General features: G+C 43.7%; 1 protein-coding gene across 1 annotated transcript in view; it reads left to right on the forward strand.

The window, feature by feature from the left end:
- The first annotated feature begins 5,246 nt into the window (after positions 1 to 5,246).
- The window catches only part of il1rapl1a (interleukin 1 receptor accessory protein-like 1a), a 199,399-nt gene continuing 187,332 nt past the window's right edge, over positions 5,247 to 17,313 (forward strand). Inside the window, 1 exon segment of the mRNA XM_034213792.1 lies at positions 5,247 to 5,940. The gene's annotated coding sequence lies outside the window, so the exon portion shown is untranslated.

Raw genomic sequence — 17,313 nt, forward strand, 5'->3', positions numbered from 1 at the left:
TTGTCTGAGGCTATTAGAATGTCATTTGTGACTTTAACCAGAGCTGTCTCTGTGCTATGATGTGTTCTAAAGCCAGACTGAAAATCTTCAAATAAATCATTGTTTTTTAAGTAATCACACAACTGTTTTGCGACTGCTTTCTCAAGAATTTTTGAGAGGAACGGAAGATTAGAAATAGGTCTATAGTTGGCTAAAACCTCTGGATCGAGGTTGTGCTTTTTAAGAAGCGGTTTTATCACTGCTACTTTGAATGATTGTGGAACATAGCCTGATAATAAAGACATATTCATAATATTTAATAAAGAAGTGCTAATTAATGGAAAAACTTCCTTCAACAGCTTAGTTGGAATTGGGTCTAACATGCACGTTGATGGTTTAGAAGAGAGAATCATTGAATTTAATTGTTCAAGGTTTATGGCTGAAAAGCATTCTAGTTTACTATCTAGTGTAATATTAGCACTTACGTTTCTGGGAGCTGTTGATAACTGGTCAAAGGCAAGAGGTCATTAATTTTGTTTCTAAGAGTAACAATTTTATCGTTAAAAAAGCACATAAAATCATTACTACTGAGTGCTATGGGAATAGAAGGCTCAATCGAGCTGTGGCTTTCTGTCAGCCTGGCTACAGTGCTGAAAAGAAATCTTGCATTATTCTTATTCTCATCTATTAATGAAGAGTAGTAGGCTGCTCTCGCTTTACACAGTGCTTTCTTATATTCATTGAGAGTAATATGTCAAATTAAACGAGATTCTTCAAGTTTAGTGGAACGCCATATCCTTTCAAGTTGTCTCGACTTTTGCTTTATTTTGCGGGTTCTTCCCACAAAAAGCTGTAATGGAAAGTTTGAATTGATGGAAAGTAACTAAGTATTCAAGGTGCTTGCACATTACCTGTATTTCCTTTTAAAGCGACTTTATACTACATTTAAGGGGGAAGTAATAGTTACAGTTAACTTTAATACATTTAATTAAAACACCAATAAATTAAACATAGGATGGGATAATATATGTTGATATATTGTTATAGATTAAACCACCAAACATTATGTCAATTGTTCCAGTTTTTAATTGCTCTCACAGGGCTCAATGTCCTGCTTCATATTAAATAGATTGATTACAATTGTATTTATTATACATGTACATCTGTAGTCTCAAGAAACATTTTAAAATCAGGACTTTTAGTTTGTTTGCAGTGTGGTAATTTAACAGTTTTACTTAAGTAGTTTCTCCACCATTGATTATGGGTGTGACTTGTTTGGTGATCACACTATGAATTGTGTTTATATACATAGCAAAGTACATCTGCTCATAGCTGTTTGACAGCTGGCACAGGAGAATGGGATTTTTATTTGCAGCATTTAAAATAATATCCAACAGAAGAGATGTTTACTTCATAGAATTATCGTCCTCTAGATAATCTACACAATATATATTTTCTTTTCATCCTTTATCTTTTTAAAGGATAAAGACATGAAAAGCTGGTTTCGTTGGGACACGGAAACCAAAAAATAACCAGTTTATCAAGAAGACATTAGTCATTTCAAATACTTTGCAAATCAATATGTCTCTGATAACCTGACCTTTGAGTTTTATAACTGTGGTTTGGGAGGGATTCAGTCCAAATACTGTCAACATTTTAATCGAAAAAAATTTCATTTAATTTCAAACCTTTATTTATACAGATAAATCCCATTGAGATCATTGATCTCTTTTTCAAGGGAGATAAAAAAAATAAAGAATTAACTGATTTTAGTGCAATGCCCCAAATGTTCTATTAATGTTGTAAGGCAAGGCAAGGCAAGGCAAGTTTATTTATATAGCACTTTTCAACACAAGGCAATTCAAAGTGCTTTACAAAAAATGAAAGAGATTAAGAAAATGGCATTTAAAATCAGTCATTAAAAAGAAAAGCTAATAAAATAAACATTAAAAGAAAAAATACATGGATAAAAGTTACAGTGCAGTCTAAGATATGAATAGTTCAATTAAAAGCAGCGACAAAAAGAAAAGTCTTCAGCCTGGATTTAAAAGTAGTCAGAGTTGTAGCGGACCTGCAGGTTTCTGGGAGTTTGTTCCAGATATTTGGATATTTTGTAGAGCATTTGTTATCCAGCACAATGTTTTACAAGCCCCAAACAGACGGTTCACACGCCTGAGGGAGACAGCGAGTACAATGTTCAGTATTACTCAAACAGATATCTCAAAGTATTCACCATTTAGTGTGTGAGCTTTATTTCCAGACAGCATTTACCTGAAATTGTAGGATGTGTCTGATCTCCGCCACTAACGGCTCATACTAAACAACAAGTGGAGAAACTGAATCATCCACTATTGTTTCTGTATACCTGCACATCCACACAGGTTCTCTAGTTTATCTGATAAAACATTTAAACAGGTGGAAAGTCCACACTTAAAATCACTTGTGTGGGATTATCAAGGGTGTGCAAGGCCTTTAAAGCCATCCCATTTGCAGTTGGAAACAATGTCAACATGTTTGAATGTATTGTTAACATTGTTATACTATTTAAAGAAAGACAAAATAAATATCTTTGGGAAAATATTGTATCTAAAGTACTGCTTTTTGACGCTGTCTTAAGTGACATTTCTGTGTTTTTAGACAGTAGCTGGCAGGCTGAGCTCTTCTAAGATGTGGTTGTGTCTGAGGAACGAGGATACAGTAGATCAGCTTCCTTAAAGTATTTTACTCACCAAGCACATCCTCTTTATCGGAAATCTGTAAGTAAGTGGATGCTGCAATTGATGGGACTGATTTCCACATCATTACATTACATGTTACTTGTTAGACGCTTTTATCCAAAGCGACTTACTCAATACTGTGGACAATCCCCACAGGAGCAATTTGGGGTGAAGTGTCTTGCCAGGGACACAACGACATGCTGACTGCAGTGGGGTTTGAACCTGTGACCCAATGATCCGAACACCTACGGACAATCCACTACGCCACACGCCTCCACATCACACCATCAATGTGTTTTTTCCCTAGAGCGGCCACACAACAAAACTCAAGTATAATTCTCCAAGGTTTCTATTTTTCTTAATAGCTGAAAATAATGGATTTGGGATGTGTCTGTATGTGTTCATTCATTAAACAATATGTTTCTCTTCACGTATATCCACCCTTTAAATCATTATAATTTCATAGTCAAGGAGAGGTCTTAATAGTGTTAGCAATAAACACATGTTCAATTATAATTTCCAATAAATCATTTCTTAAAATGACATTGTAATCATAACCTGTTCTTCCGATAATGCAGTTACATACAGATATTCAATTATTCAATAAACACAGACGCAAAGTAGGCTACTTTTAAATACATTTAAAAAAAACGTGTATCCACACATTTAAGGCTGGTTAGTTTTTTAATAAGAGCAAATGTGTGTGTGTGTTTATTTTAAGGGGGACAATGACACTGCTGTGCTGTGGTGTGCACCCTTATTTTCCAATATTTTCATTAGGACAGTGCTTATAAAGCAATTACAAAGACCAACAAAAGTGTTATAGAATCCGAAAGCTGCTCCAACTGTGCTGCACATATTCGTCAGAAAACGGGCTATACTCTTCAGGTGACTGTTAACAGGAGAGGACATCAAATTCCTCAACAACAACAACAAAATAGTTTTTCCTTTGTATGCTACCTTTTCTTGCATCTCTCCTTGCGTCGTATGAGGGACTAAGGTGAATGAGAAGGCGGAAGTGAGGGAAAAGTGGAGGCAATTAGGGGAATTTGCCTTACCCAAATGTGTTTCCTTCAACGTGCACCAAACGAACAATAACCCAACCTAAACATTAGATTAGATTATAACCCTAACCGAGGGAGACAGCACTGGAAATATTTATTTTTACGGAGGTAAACACGAGGCCAATTAGAAGTGGAAACAAATGTGTGCAACAGGGCAAAAACAAGACGGTGCAGGGCTAAGCGCTACTTGATCATGAGGAGCATTCAAACGGGCCGCAGTGATTCAGCTTGATTTGCTACCAGCTAACGTTAGTGTGTCGTGTTCTCAGTCGGTTGTTATGCAGTGCTTTTTCTCCGGTACATTTGTCCTTTGGTGGCATTTTAAATAAGCTAAGGTGCAGGATGTGTGTTGATGGTCAAATTAAATAATAACTTTATCAGGAAAACTTATGTTGGTTGTGTTGCAGGTGGTTGTTGTGTCTTTCATTCGTAGGCTATGTGTAAAATTCGGCCATAGGAACATGTTTCTGCTTGAATGCATTCCCTTGCTGTATGCAAACACGGCATGCATAGACAGAGAAAACGAACAATATAACTTTAGTTGGCCATAACTATTGGTGCAAATGCAAGTTTGGAACATAATGGCTCACATTAGGATAGTTTTCTGCGCCATAGTTATAACTACTCATGACAAAGGCTAATGTACGCCTAGCCTACAGGACGAGTCACTTTTATATGATTTTCCAGATCATTCAAATGTAGTTTTACATCCTAAATTGACTTTTTATTTTCCAGTGAGCATATCAAAGAAAAGAAATAAACACAGACTAATTATTAACCTTATACATTTGTCCTCTCTTTAAAATAAAACAGTATGTTTTCCATGCACAACTTCATTATTTACAGCCTGCAATTTATCTGAACTGCTATGGTGTGGACTGCTATCAGGATTAAAATAGCACCACCTCGACGGTAAAATGGCTTCAAATGAAAGCTGGTATTCCTGTGTGTTATTATGCCTCTGCAGGGGAAGTTTATTGAGCACAGTGAAAGATAATTGGTTGAAAAGTGGCCACATTTCATCTTGTTTAAAGGACCCGAGCTACTTGATAAACACCACAAACAACCTTTGATCACTTTTTAACTGCATGAGTCACATATTGCACCTGCTTGGTTCCCATATTGCTCATAATGTCAACCACCTCTGTGTTTTGCTTTATGAATACTATTCATCTACAAAGGAAGATGCTATTTAATAAGACCTCATCCCCTCTTGAGTCATTTAATTTGCAAGGACATTTAACCTGAATAAGACTTGGAAGTCACACTTTATTGTTTAGATATCCCCTCTCACTAAACTGAAACATCAGCAGCATTTGGGACTGACTGTATTTGTTATTCAATTTCAATCTATTCCCTCTCCTTCTGTTGCTCCCACCATTTCCCTCTCCCTCCTCCAACAAGTGAAGATCCTTTCCGCACATCCCGTTCTGTTCAGCGTTGTAGCTTTGAGTTGAGTTATAGGTGTCTGCTGGAATTTATTTTCCCCTCATCCATTTCACTGTTTAAATCGATGAAAATGACAGAGTGCAGGTGCAGTCGCCGCGTGTGTTAGAGCCAGCGGGGACCGGTGTGTGGTGCACTAGGACCGGGGAGAGATCCTTCTCGTCGTGTGCATTGCAACTGAAGAGCGGAGCTGTGGAGGAAAACCCCCATCGGATCTGGCCATTATATCCATACATTTATTTTTCCCATCTCCACCGCGGCGCTGCTGAGTGGGGATCGCAACCGACCAGTGCGTCTGGGATGGCGAAGCACCCAGTAGAGGATTAGTAATTGAGCACGATTTGCGTAAAAGTCAGCTGTCAGCTTTTGGACGGGGGTGATCATTTGGCATGCTTCGCTCCCACTCGTTTTGGTATACATTTGTTTATTGGTTGTAGTAGTATTCTTTTATCTCATTGCTACCCATCATCGGTTTTATTTCAAGCGCGCAAAGTCACATCTGTGTAGGAGAGCGCTTGGCGCACTTCTTCCCCAAAGGACAGAGACAAGATCTCCATTATTCTGCTTGGATTTAAACCGGACGACTGGCTGAATGGGTGACCTCGCCGAAACACAGACTATCACTGGCTTGTACCCATTTTATGGAAACGTGTTTTCTCTTTTGATCTGGAGTTGTGATGTCCAAAGCCTTCCCCACTGACTGACTGTCGTTTCATTTTGGAATCGAGTTCAAGGTAGGCCAGTTTTTTCTCTTGGCTTGCCGACAAAACCCAGTTTTTCCGAGTATTTCATAAAGTTCCCCAACCTCAATTTAGTAGGTAGGCTCCTTTGATTATTGCGGCAATGTATTAACAGCCTGTGACTCTGCTTGTTGTTGAGCAGTTGTTATTTTAGGGGTAAATCACGATGCTGGAGATGTGATATTGTTAAAAATGTTTAAAAAGGCTGTGAGCCAGTCTAACGCTGTAAGAAGAAGAAGTTCACTGTTGCATCAATGAGAAAAACAAGGAATCATTATAGCCAACAACATTCAGAAAGCCGGAGATGCATAATTAAACTAATGGTATGTGTCGCAGTGTGAGAGGGGATCTCAGAGCCTCTCTTCCTTGAACTGAGAGCCCCTGTTTTGTATATTTGGCTCACGATACCGCATGTTTGCTCATGAGCTCAGTGATGGCGATGCCGGAGGAGCCCTCTGCAGTGCAGTCTCACACACCGGCCCGCCGGGCTCACTGGAGCTCACTAAAGAGAGGATTTAGATAAAGGTGTAAACGACGAGGCAGCTTTCCCTGAAGCCAGTCTCCCCATAAGCCTTATTATATTCACTGTCGTGTGTTTTATACGGAGGATATCTGGTGCTGGTTTCACTTAGGGCAGCGGTTCAACAAAAACATAGACCCAAGTTTATTTGTAATGGTTGCGCCAGAAAATAACTTATCATTCTCTCTCTCTCTCTCTCTCTCTCTCTCTCTCTGTCCCTCACGTGCACGCACGCACACACTCCCCCCACACACACACTTCCAGTGATCGATCGTGTGTGAGAGCGTGCGTCATTTGTTGCAGAGTCCAAATTCGACACACGGGCTACATTGGCATGCCAAAACTCGCGCACACGCTTCCAATTTAGTTATCGCCCCAACACACGCTTATCTATGACTCCGGCATGACAGCTGTATGCTTCATCCACGTGCATTCTGTACATCCTACTGTACAAGTTTCCCATGAGGACAAACAGCGCGCTCCCTTGGTGGAACCGCGCGGAAACCGACGCATGACGCAGGGGTCTGAGTGACGATTGATGACCACTTTTGATTCTTATTGGCAACCCTCCGGAAATATAGGGTTCCATTTTTTTGTTTGCTTTTTTAAATGTCAAGTCATGTTTACTCGGCGCTGCTACAAGTCGTTTTGAGGAGAGATTGTTGGTGGTCTCTCGGTCAGTGGCTGATGGGCTCATCTTAAACATGTGCTGTCAGTGAGAGCCTATACCCTCTCGCTTTCTCTCACACTCATGAGTATTTAGGTTTCTTTTGAACACATTTAAATGTAACCATTGCTGTAGCTGTTTTTCTGCTGAACTGTATTTTGTGAAAACACCAAGGTTGGTCTTTTATGATGGTAATATGTGCAGACAGTCCTTTTCTCGTTTGTCAAGTGTTTTATTCTTTCAATGCTGCTAGACTTTGTGCCAGAGGCCAGTTGGAGGTGAGCCTCATTTCCAATGCACGTTGTTAAACATTAGAAAGTCATGAAGATGTCTCAGTGTCCCCGTGGATCTTAGATGTCATCTTCTTTCTGCATTAATGAATTCCTAAAGTCACGTCTGTGCGATGTTTCAAAGTGGCAGGCCGTCACAGCTGCCAGCAGCGCCTCATCTCTGGGAAGATGACAGGAACTGTCCGTGGTCCTGAAACAGACAGCTCCTTTGTTCAACTCGGGGCTGATTTTGTAAGTTGAAATGTTCAGTGCTGCAGTTAATTCTCTTTGGCTTCTCTTACATTATTTCTGTTTAAATATTTGAGCAGCCACTGAGCTCCAAGCATTTAAGCCATTTTGTGTGTGTGTCACAAGTAAACAAATTGTGCATTCATAGGGAACCATTACGTCTGTGTAATGAGCTCCGACCATGTGGAATACATTTGAAAAAAGACTTTGAGAATCAGGCCAGCTATGCTGTCTTGTCACTTTTGTCTAATAATGGATTTCATTATACCAACATGCACATTATGCCTATTTACTTGATACATAGTATACTGTTTGTTTCAATTCAAAACTAAAGAAGTTAGCCATTTGGATTTACATGAGGGCCCATTGTTGCACTGCTCTTGGCATAATGACACACATACATCCTGTGCCCTATGTTTTCTTCAGTTTTGGCCCTGCATTACAATGTTGGCTTTAAATGGCATCATACGGAGTGATGTTGAAATCCATTAGCTGATCATCATGAAGTGGTGCTTGTCCAATGCACAAATAGTTAAAAAAAAAAATTGAAACCCATCAACCCTATAGAAAAGGACTCTTAACAATATGACATGCAGGTCTGTAATAACTTGAGGACCTGCTCTGTCTGTTTAGTTATGTCATATTTATCTGAAAGGAACCGAGTCTTCTCAGTATTCCATGTGGGTTATAGGTAAGGCATAAGCAGTCAGAGAATACATTTACCTTTGTGTAAAATGTACAGAACATGTCTTTTATTTATTTATATATATATATATATATATATATATACTAAAATAAGAGCAGATACAAAGCCTTTAATGGCAGTGTTGAGGTTTGTCAGTATTTTGCTTCAATTCAGGGCTTCTGTCTCTCCCTCTGCCATCAGATTCGTGGCAATAAAAAGCCCACATTTCATCCTCGCTGTAATATTTTATAAATATGCTTTAGAGTAAAGTGCCATTGAGACTCCAAATCAGAAATACTGATGATCGTGCCTGAAAAGGCATTTCTCCCGCTGCAGTTTATATTCCATGGGCTAAACACCCAATCGTGCCTGTTAAAATGCACAGGGTGCACATAATGCCCGCCATTGGCAATGTTGGTGGACGAATATAGAGCCTGAGTTCAAATCAATGAGCCCTGGGATAGCCATGACATCTAATATGCCCCTAATAGTTGCCTGATTTACTTTTGCTTACGATTAATGTATGTTCCTGATCCAATGTGTATTTAAACATCCTTGCATGAGACCATGATAACCCTATCAGTGTCACTAAGCTGCTCAGTACCCAGTGGGACCACAGCAAGGCAAACTGTTTGTGTGTAAGCGGTCATCTTGTTGGAAGGAAGCGCTGTTAGAGAGTCACCCTGCACTGATCCTGTGTTGGTGATGAATGATATGTGTTTTCTCCTAACGTTGATTGAATCAGACTGCCCCGCAGACCCATTGCCTTCCCAAGGAGCACTCGAAGGCGATCCTGCGGTGAAGTGTATCAATAAGCGGGTGGATGGAGTGTAAGTGGTGGTGTTGTTGCAGGCAGACAGCCGGAGATGAGAAGGGGAAACACGGTTAGGGAGAATACCGCTGATCACACAGCAGATTGGGAGCCCTTGGTGCTGGCGTCTGTCCGTCCCTGCCAGGGAGAGGGATGAGGGAGAGGGAGAGGGAGAGGGAGAGGGAGAGGGAGAGGGAGAGGGAGGAAAGGGAGAGGGAGAGGGAGGAGAGAGAGGGAGAGGAGAGGGGAGGTAGAGGATGGGAGAGGATGGAGCTACAGAGCCACACACACCGGGCCAACTTCAGTTCAGATTCCTTACTGAATCCAACTCAGGTTAGCTGTATAATCAGGAGTCACAAGCCCTTGCTGTTGTATTTGGTCATTTCAGTTGAACAGTTATTGGGTTACGATCGCGGTTGAGTCACAACAAAGCGTCTTGCGAGAACAGCGTTTTGATGGCTTTGTTTTGAAGGCTGGTTGCTTTGACGTGGACCCCCATGAGGCCACTGGCAGCTGAGCTCCCACTGTGGCGGATTGATATTTGTAATTTAAGGGAAGCTGTCACACAGCATCCTCCAGATGGAGAGTGCCGCGGAGGCACGCAGTCGATTAAACACGGTTTGTTTAGAAATAATCATTTTGATGTGGGTGCTGAGGATTCATTTGAGGAATATTGGCTCAAGGGTTCAAAATGTTCAATTATGCACAGACGCAGGCAGTCACACATTAATAACATGTAGAATACACAGTAGTGTCTGGGATTAGACGCTTTTAGACTGCCTGTCATCTGATGAAGCCCCTCGCATCACAGCAGAGGACAGGTCAGTGATTTGTTTCCCTGTTGCAGAAAAAGGTTGAGGATAGGTTGCGGTTGAGAGCTAATTCATTAATTCACCCACCGCCGGCATAGATACACACACGCACACACACACACACACACACGCACACACGCACACACACACACACACACACACACACACACACACACACACACACACACACACACACACACACACACACACACACACATACACATACACACACACACACATACACACACCCCCTCATGCACATTGTTTTCATCACTGAACTATCGGAATGGATATTGGGAGGAGGGTCATGTTTTAAAAGACCATCTCCTCCTTGTCACATTGATTGACAATAAAGAAACAATAAACTGCGCAGAGAAAATACTGCTTGATTGACTGCCCTTCAAAATAACCAAACGTGTGCAATAAATCTGGTTTCCATCTCACAAATTAGGACGACGGCATTTAGATGCTGGTTTGAAGACCTCCGATGTTGTAGTCTCAAGGCATTGCCGCTTATAGGTCTCGATGAAAGCTGAGCCCTGCGATGATACAGCGCCTAGAAGCACTTATATGATTTAGATTTGTCCGACTGTCAAAACAGTTTATCATTTGTGGGATGATTTGGGGATGGGTTGAAGGTGAGGCAAACAAAATAACACATTTCAGTTCTTGTCACACAGCTATCGCAGCAGACTGTCTGAAATCTTTTCTAGGATGTCTTGTTCAAATCCCTGTGAATCATGAGCTATAAATTAAATGTGTCGCAGGGCCCTCTGATCCTTTTTGGCAGTCTTTTGTCGGGCTGTTCGTCATTTCATTTCCCCTCCATGCTTTAGAAAATGTGTATATATATATATATATATATATATATATATATATATATGGTAGCCAGCTGCGTAAAACAATTAGCCCCACATCACACACAGATAATTGCCTATAGATTGGGCAATGATGGAATAATGACCTCAACCACTGTTGACCTTTCTTAGGTCATAGAGATAAAACAGACCAAATTGTTCAGCCTTCTTTGGAACATCATGCTGTTTGATTCCCACTCAGTAGCAGCTCACAGACAGAAAAGTGAGCATCGCTCTGGTGGGATCTGCAAGATCAATTTGAAAGTGATTATTATATTTAAACATGAAGGGTTTTATATTAGTGTCACTTCAATTAGAATAAGGACATTTAATACATGTACTAATATTGTCAGATTAGCTTTATATATTAATGCTGATTGCTGCAGTCAAACCTAATATTAGAATATAAGGTTTTATTTGTGTGTGTAAATGCCAATATTATATTGATTCTTTGGTCCATTTTATGATATTAGCTGATACCTTAAAAACTGCCTGATGAGATTGTGATACAGCTCTAGTGTAAATATACTCATGTACGTACTGATATAACTTCATTTTCAGTCACACAACTCACATTGGAAATGTTTATTAACAGTAGCACATTGTTTGAGTTTGGCACCCAGGCTTGGGCCTCATTGCCCCCTAAAACTAATATACACATAGACTATTGAGGAGTGATGATTAAACAACTGCAGCCACAGGTGGTTTCTTTGTTTTTACCATTCTTCTTCCATACTCTAATTTCTGGCTCTCTGCAAGTTCCCACCTGAAACATTTACTTTGGTAAACGTAGCTTCTCTTTTTACTTGTACTTGGACAGCTGCCAATGTGGTAAACATAATCAGGCTTTTCAAGTTCACATATAAAGGGGTTGGGCTTTTGATTCAGCCCCCTGAAGGTAGCTGGACTGAAGTGGTGTGTTTTCTTCACTTACCACTGTGTGAAACTTTGTGTTAAGACATTTATGCAGAGCTTTCATGCAAAATGGCCTCAGTATCTAAATCAATGAGGGAAGAGGAACGACAAGGATATAATAAGAGTACAAAGTCATTTAAGTATTTATTTATTTTGCTGTCGAAGCATACTGAGATGGTATTAGCGTCACTGTCTTTAAATCCCTTTTCTCCAAACAATACAGAATCAGTATCACATATGTTTAAGGGAATATTTATCGAGGCTGGACTGCAATTATATATTTCGATCAATGAATGTAAACATGCATGTAAGCACCTCACTTTTATATTGCCGGAGGGTTCATTTTATTCTTCATTCTCACAGTATCCAAAACAAGACTGTCCTCCCAATAAATACGTCTTTTATCAAATGTCCACATATGGAAACAAGTGATGAAGCACTCTTAATAATAATAATAATAATAGATTTAATTTGTTAGCGCTTTTACAGGTGCTCAAAGACGCTTTACAGATATAGTGAAGAGAAAAGAAAAGGAAGGAACAACAAATAAATATATAGTTAAAGTCTAATAATACAAAAACAATCACACCAGATTAAAGAGGTGAGTTTTTGTAAGTGTTTTGAAGGTGGTGAGGTCAGTGCAGTCTCTGATGGGTTGTGGGAGTGAGTTCCAGAGGGAGGGGGCAGCGACGGAGAAGGCTCTGTCCCCCCAGGTCCGGTGATGATTGGTGCGGGTGGGGATGGATAGGAGGTTGGCACTCTTATGGCCATTGTTATCATGACTCATGTCTGTGTGGGGCAGGAGGAATACAGTGAATAGAAGGAGGTCAGGGTGGATGGATTGGTCACGAAAGGTAATTTTGACATGTTTTCTTGTCAGCGTTGGTTCCTTTTGATGATTACGATCGTTCCTTGCTGTAATTATTGTAACCATGACAACAAAAGTCCATCATGCTTATTTATTTTTTCAACCAATATCTTTTGTCCTTACCCCAAACCAAACCTTCACCACAGTTGCGTCAGATCAGAACACTGTTATATGAGTTGTTTTGGACTGCATGGGCAGCAGCAATGTAATTCGTTTTTTTATTTGAATGACTTTTGATCCAAACATGACAATACAATACAAAAATAAAATATATTCTGCAAACTACTGACATTTTTTCAGTTAGTTTGTGTCTTCAGCTCCTTAGTGTAAGCAATGATGTCCGTTATGTATTTAAAATGTATTTATCATAATGCTGGTGCTCTAGCAAGGAACAGAAAAACTCCCTAACATCTTACAAGAACGCATGATAGGGCCTCTTAAAGGTAATCTATAATGCAAGATCCACTTGTTCATGTCTTTTCTACATCACCACGTGTCCCCTCTGCGTAAAGAGATTCTGAAAGTTTCAGGAAAAAAGATTCTCTCTCTTTTTGTCCTGATCCATTTAAATAAAAACCTGTCTGAAAATGAACTGATCAGATTTTGGCCACTTTATGATGTCATAACGATGTTTTGGCTTGTGTAACCATTAGCCAATCACCAACCAAGGTAACCCCCCCCCCCCCTTATCACCTGAATCTCCTCCTAGAGCACCATTGTGTTATTTTTAACCAGATATCTGTCAGAGGGGCGTGGGGAAGGGCTCCTTATTTTCATCTAAAGTAACAGACAGAGAATCAGCACTTTTGAAACAGGGCTGAAACAGAGGGGATTATGGGTAATGCTGCAATGATCTGTTTGGTGTTTGGAGCCAAACACTTCAGAGACATGTCTTGTATCTGAGACCTATAATATATTGATGAAAAACAGTATAATAGGGGACCTTTAAAAGTGATGAGGACTTCCTGTTACCACTACTTTAGGTTAATTTTAAACAACCTGGATTGCAATCATCCCCTTATCTTAACCAAGCACTTTTCTTTGCATAATCCTTACCAAACCTTTTTCGTAGAAGAGGAACATTAGAAAAGCTTGTGTGAATAATGTACCTGTCATTTGTAAATCAAATCAAGTTTTATTTATATAGCACATTTATAAACGATTTCTGGTCGAGCCAAAGTGCTGTACATATAATAAAAATAGCCTACAGTAGAGACACTTTACAGCAAATACAACAGCACAGATTGTTTAGAATATCAGTATGAGAAAAACGACACCCTCTGTCCTTAGACCCTCACATCGTCCAAGGAAAAACTTCCAGAGAAAACCCACAGTTTAAAGGAAAAACATGGGAGAAACCTCAGGGAGAGCAACAGAGGAGGGATCCCTCTCCCAGGACGGACAGACGTGCAATAGATGCTGTCACGGTGTGTGAAGCAGGTAGGACCCAAATGCAGAATAAAGTGACAATTCCTTTATTTCAAGGCTAAGTGATAACAACGACAAAACAGAACACTCACCGACGAACAAGTCATGACAAAAGACGAACCGACAAAGACAGACAGAAAAACCAGAACTTAAATACACACAAGACTAATCACAGAAACAAGACACAGGTGAGGAGGGAGGAGAAAACAAAGGGACACCAGGTGAACACAATCGGGTAATCAGACACACCAGGGAAACTAACGACCGGGAACCACAGACAGATTTAAACAAGACACAACGCAGACAGAAACAGGCAAGACAGGAAGTGAAGACCTTTCAACATAAAACATGAAACAAGACAAGACACCATAAAGACAGATCGTGACAGTACCCCCCCCCTCAAGGGACGGATCCCAGACGTTCCAAAAAAACCCCACAAAAGTCCAAAACCTCAAGCAGGGTGGGTGGAGGGGGTCCGGAGGAGGGACGTATCACTAGGCCACCAGGGTGGGTGGAGGGGGTCAGGAGGACGGGACTGAGCTGACCGCCCAGAGGCACAGCAGAGGACCAGGAAGGGATCTCGGGCGGACGGCCCGGGGGCAAGGCAGAGTTCAAAAAAGGGGATTCGGGCGGACGGCCCGGGGGCAAGGCAGAGTCTAAGGTGGGGGACTCGGGTGGCCGAGCATGAGGGCGAAGGCAGCGGCAGGAAGAGTCAGGGGGCCGGGCTCGAGGACGAGGGCAGCGACAGGAAGAGTCAGGGGGCCGGGATCGCGGGCGAAGACCACGGCTCACAGAGGGCCGGGCTCGAGGGCGAAGACCACGGCTCACAGAGGGCCGGGATCGAGGGCGAAGACCGCGGCTCTCACGGGGCCGGGCTCAAGGGCGAAGACCAGAGAGCTCCGGAGGCCGGGCAGGAAGGCGCTGACGGGCCAGCGCCGGAGGCCGGGCAGGACCCGGTGTCGGCCGGACAGGAACCGGAGCTGGTGGGACAGGCCTCTGCAGGATCCCCCACGGAAGAGGACCAGGACACGGGATTGGCAGGACCCCCGGTGAGACAGAGGATGGCGGGGCCTCCAACGGAACAGGACAAGGGGTTGGTAGGACCCCCGGCAGGAGAGTAGTCGGCGGGGCCTCCCAATGGCACAAGGACAAAGGGTTGGCAGGACCCCCGGCAGGAGAGTAGTCGGCGGGGCCTCCAATGGCACAGGACAAAGGGTTGGCAGGACCCCCGGCAGGAGAGTAGTCGCGGGGCCTCCAACGGCAACAGGACAAAGGGTTGGCAGGACCCCCAGCAGGAGAGTAGACGGCGGGACCTCCAACGAGACAGGACAAAGGGTTGGCAGGACCCCCGGCAGGAGAGTAGATGGCGGGACCTCCAACGGGACAGGACAATGGGTTGGCAGGACCGCCGGCAGGAGAGTAGTCGGCGGGACCTCCAACGAGACAGGACAAGGAGCTGGCAGGACCCCCGGCAGGAGAGTAGTCGACGGGGCCTCCAACGGGACAGGACATGGAGTTGGCAGGACCCCCAGCGGAACCTCCAACGGACCAGGACATTGGGTAGGGACTTGAGACGTGACTCGAGAGGGGACTCGAGAGGAGACTCGAGAGGAGACTCGAGAGGAGACTCGAGAGGAGAACCAAGGGGGAACTCGAGAGGGGACTCGGGTAGGAACTTGAGAGGTGACTAGAGAGGGGACTCGAGAGGGGACTCGAGAGGGGACTCGAGAGGGGACTCGAGAAGGGACTCGAGAAGGGACTCGAGAGGGGACCTGAGAGGGAACTGGAGAGGGGACTCGAGAAGGGACTTGAGAGGAGACCTGAGAGGTGACTTGAGAGGGAACTTGTGTCGGTCGGTACACCGACAGGACACGGGGAGCTGGCGTCGTCTGGGGAGCCAGCAGGAGACGAGGTGCTGGAGTCGGCCGGTACGCCAACAAGACTCGGGGAGCTGGCGTCGGCTGGGGAGCCAGCAGGAGACGAGGTGCTGGAGTCGGCCGGTACGCCGACAAGACTCGGGGAGCTGGTGTTGGCTGGAGAGCCAACAGGAGACGAGGTGCTGGAGTCGGCCGGTACGCCGACAAGACTCGGGGAGCTGGCGTCGGCTGGGGAGCCAGCAGCAGACGAGGTGCTGGAGTCGGGACCATGACTGCTGGAGCCGGTACTTGAGCCGGAACCATGGCTGGAACTGGGGTCGGAACCATGGCTGCTGGGCCCGGTACTTGAGCCAGAATCATGGCTGGAACTGGGGCCGGAACCATGGCTGTATGGGCCAGCTCTAGTGCAGTTCTGGAGCCGGAAACATGGCTGTAAGGTCCGGAGCTGAAGCCTGGATCATGGCTGTGTGGGCCGGTTTTGGAGCCGGAAACATGGCTGCTGGGGCCGGCACTGGAGCCGGAACCATGGCTGCTGGGCAAGGAACCGGAACACGGATCCATGGCTGTGTGGGGTGGTACTGGAGCACGGTACCATGGCTATGTGGGATGGTACTGGAGCACAGAACCATGGCTGCTGGGTCCGGCACTGGAGCCGGAACCATGGCTGTTGGGGCCTGTACTGGAGCCGGAACCATGGCTGCTGGGGCTCGGGCTGCTAGCCTGGCCTTGCGACGACTCCTCTTAGCAGCCTCCTGAATACTCCGTGGACCTCCATAAGCCTGACGAGTTCTGGAATACGACTCCTGGACAGGAGCAGGAACTGGGGCAGAAGCACGGGTTGACTTCAGGCGGAACCCACCAAGGCGTATGGTGCCAGGTTGGGAATTGGGAGACAGGGAGCTAGCATGCCTGGAATCACATGCTTGAAGGAAGTCCAAAATCCAGTCAGGTAAAAACTCAACAAAACATGGTTTCTCTGCTGCCAACCAGAGCGCCTCTACCAGAGCGGCCCTCTTCTGCCGAACACTGGACGCTCCCTTCCACCAATCGAAGCAGCAAGCCAGATAGAAGGTTAAATGCTGTAATTCAACCTCCCATGGATCATCTGCTGGGTCCATTTTGTGGTCGGTTCGTTCTGTCACGGTGTGTGAAGCAGGTAGGACCCAAATGCAGAATAAAGTGACAATTCCTTTATTTCAAGGCTAGGTGATAACAACGACAAAACAGAACACTCGCCGACGAACAAGTCATGACAAAAGACGAACCGACAAAGACAGACAGAAAAACCAGAACTTAAATACACACAAGACTAATCACAGAAACAAGACACAGGTGAACGCAGACAGAAACAGGCAAGACAGGAAGTGAAGACCTTTCAACATAAAACATGAAACAAGACAAGACAAGAC

This window comes from Gymnodraco acuticeps, unplaced genomic scaffold, assembly GCF_902827175.1.
Source record: "Gymnodraco acuticeps unplaced genomic scaffold, fGymAcu1.1, whole genome shotgun sequence".
Taxonomy (NCBI): Eukaryota; Metazoa; Chordata; class Actinopteri; order Perciformes; family Bathydraconidae; genus Gymnodraco; species Gymnodraco acuticeps.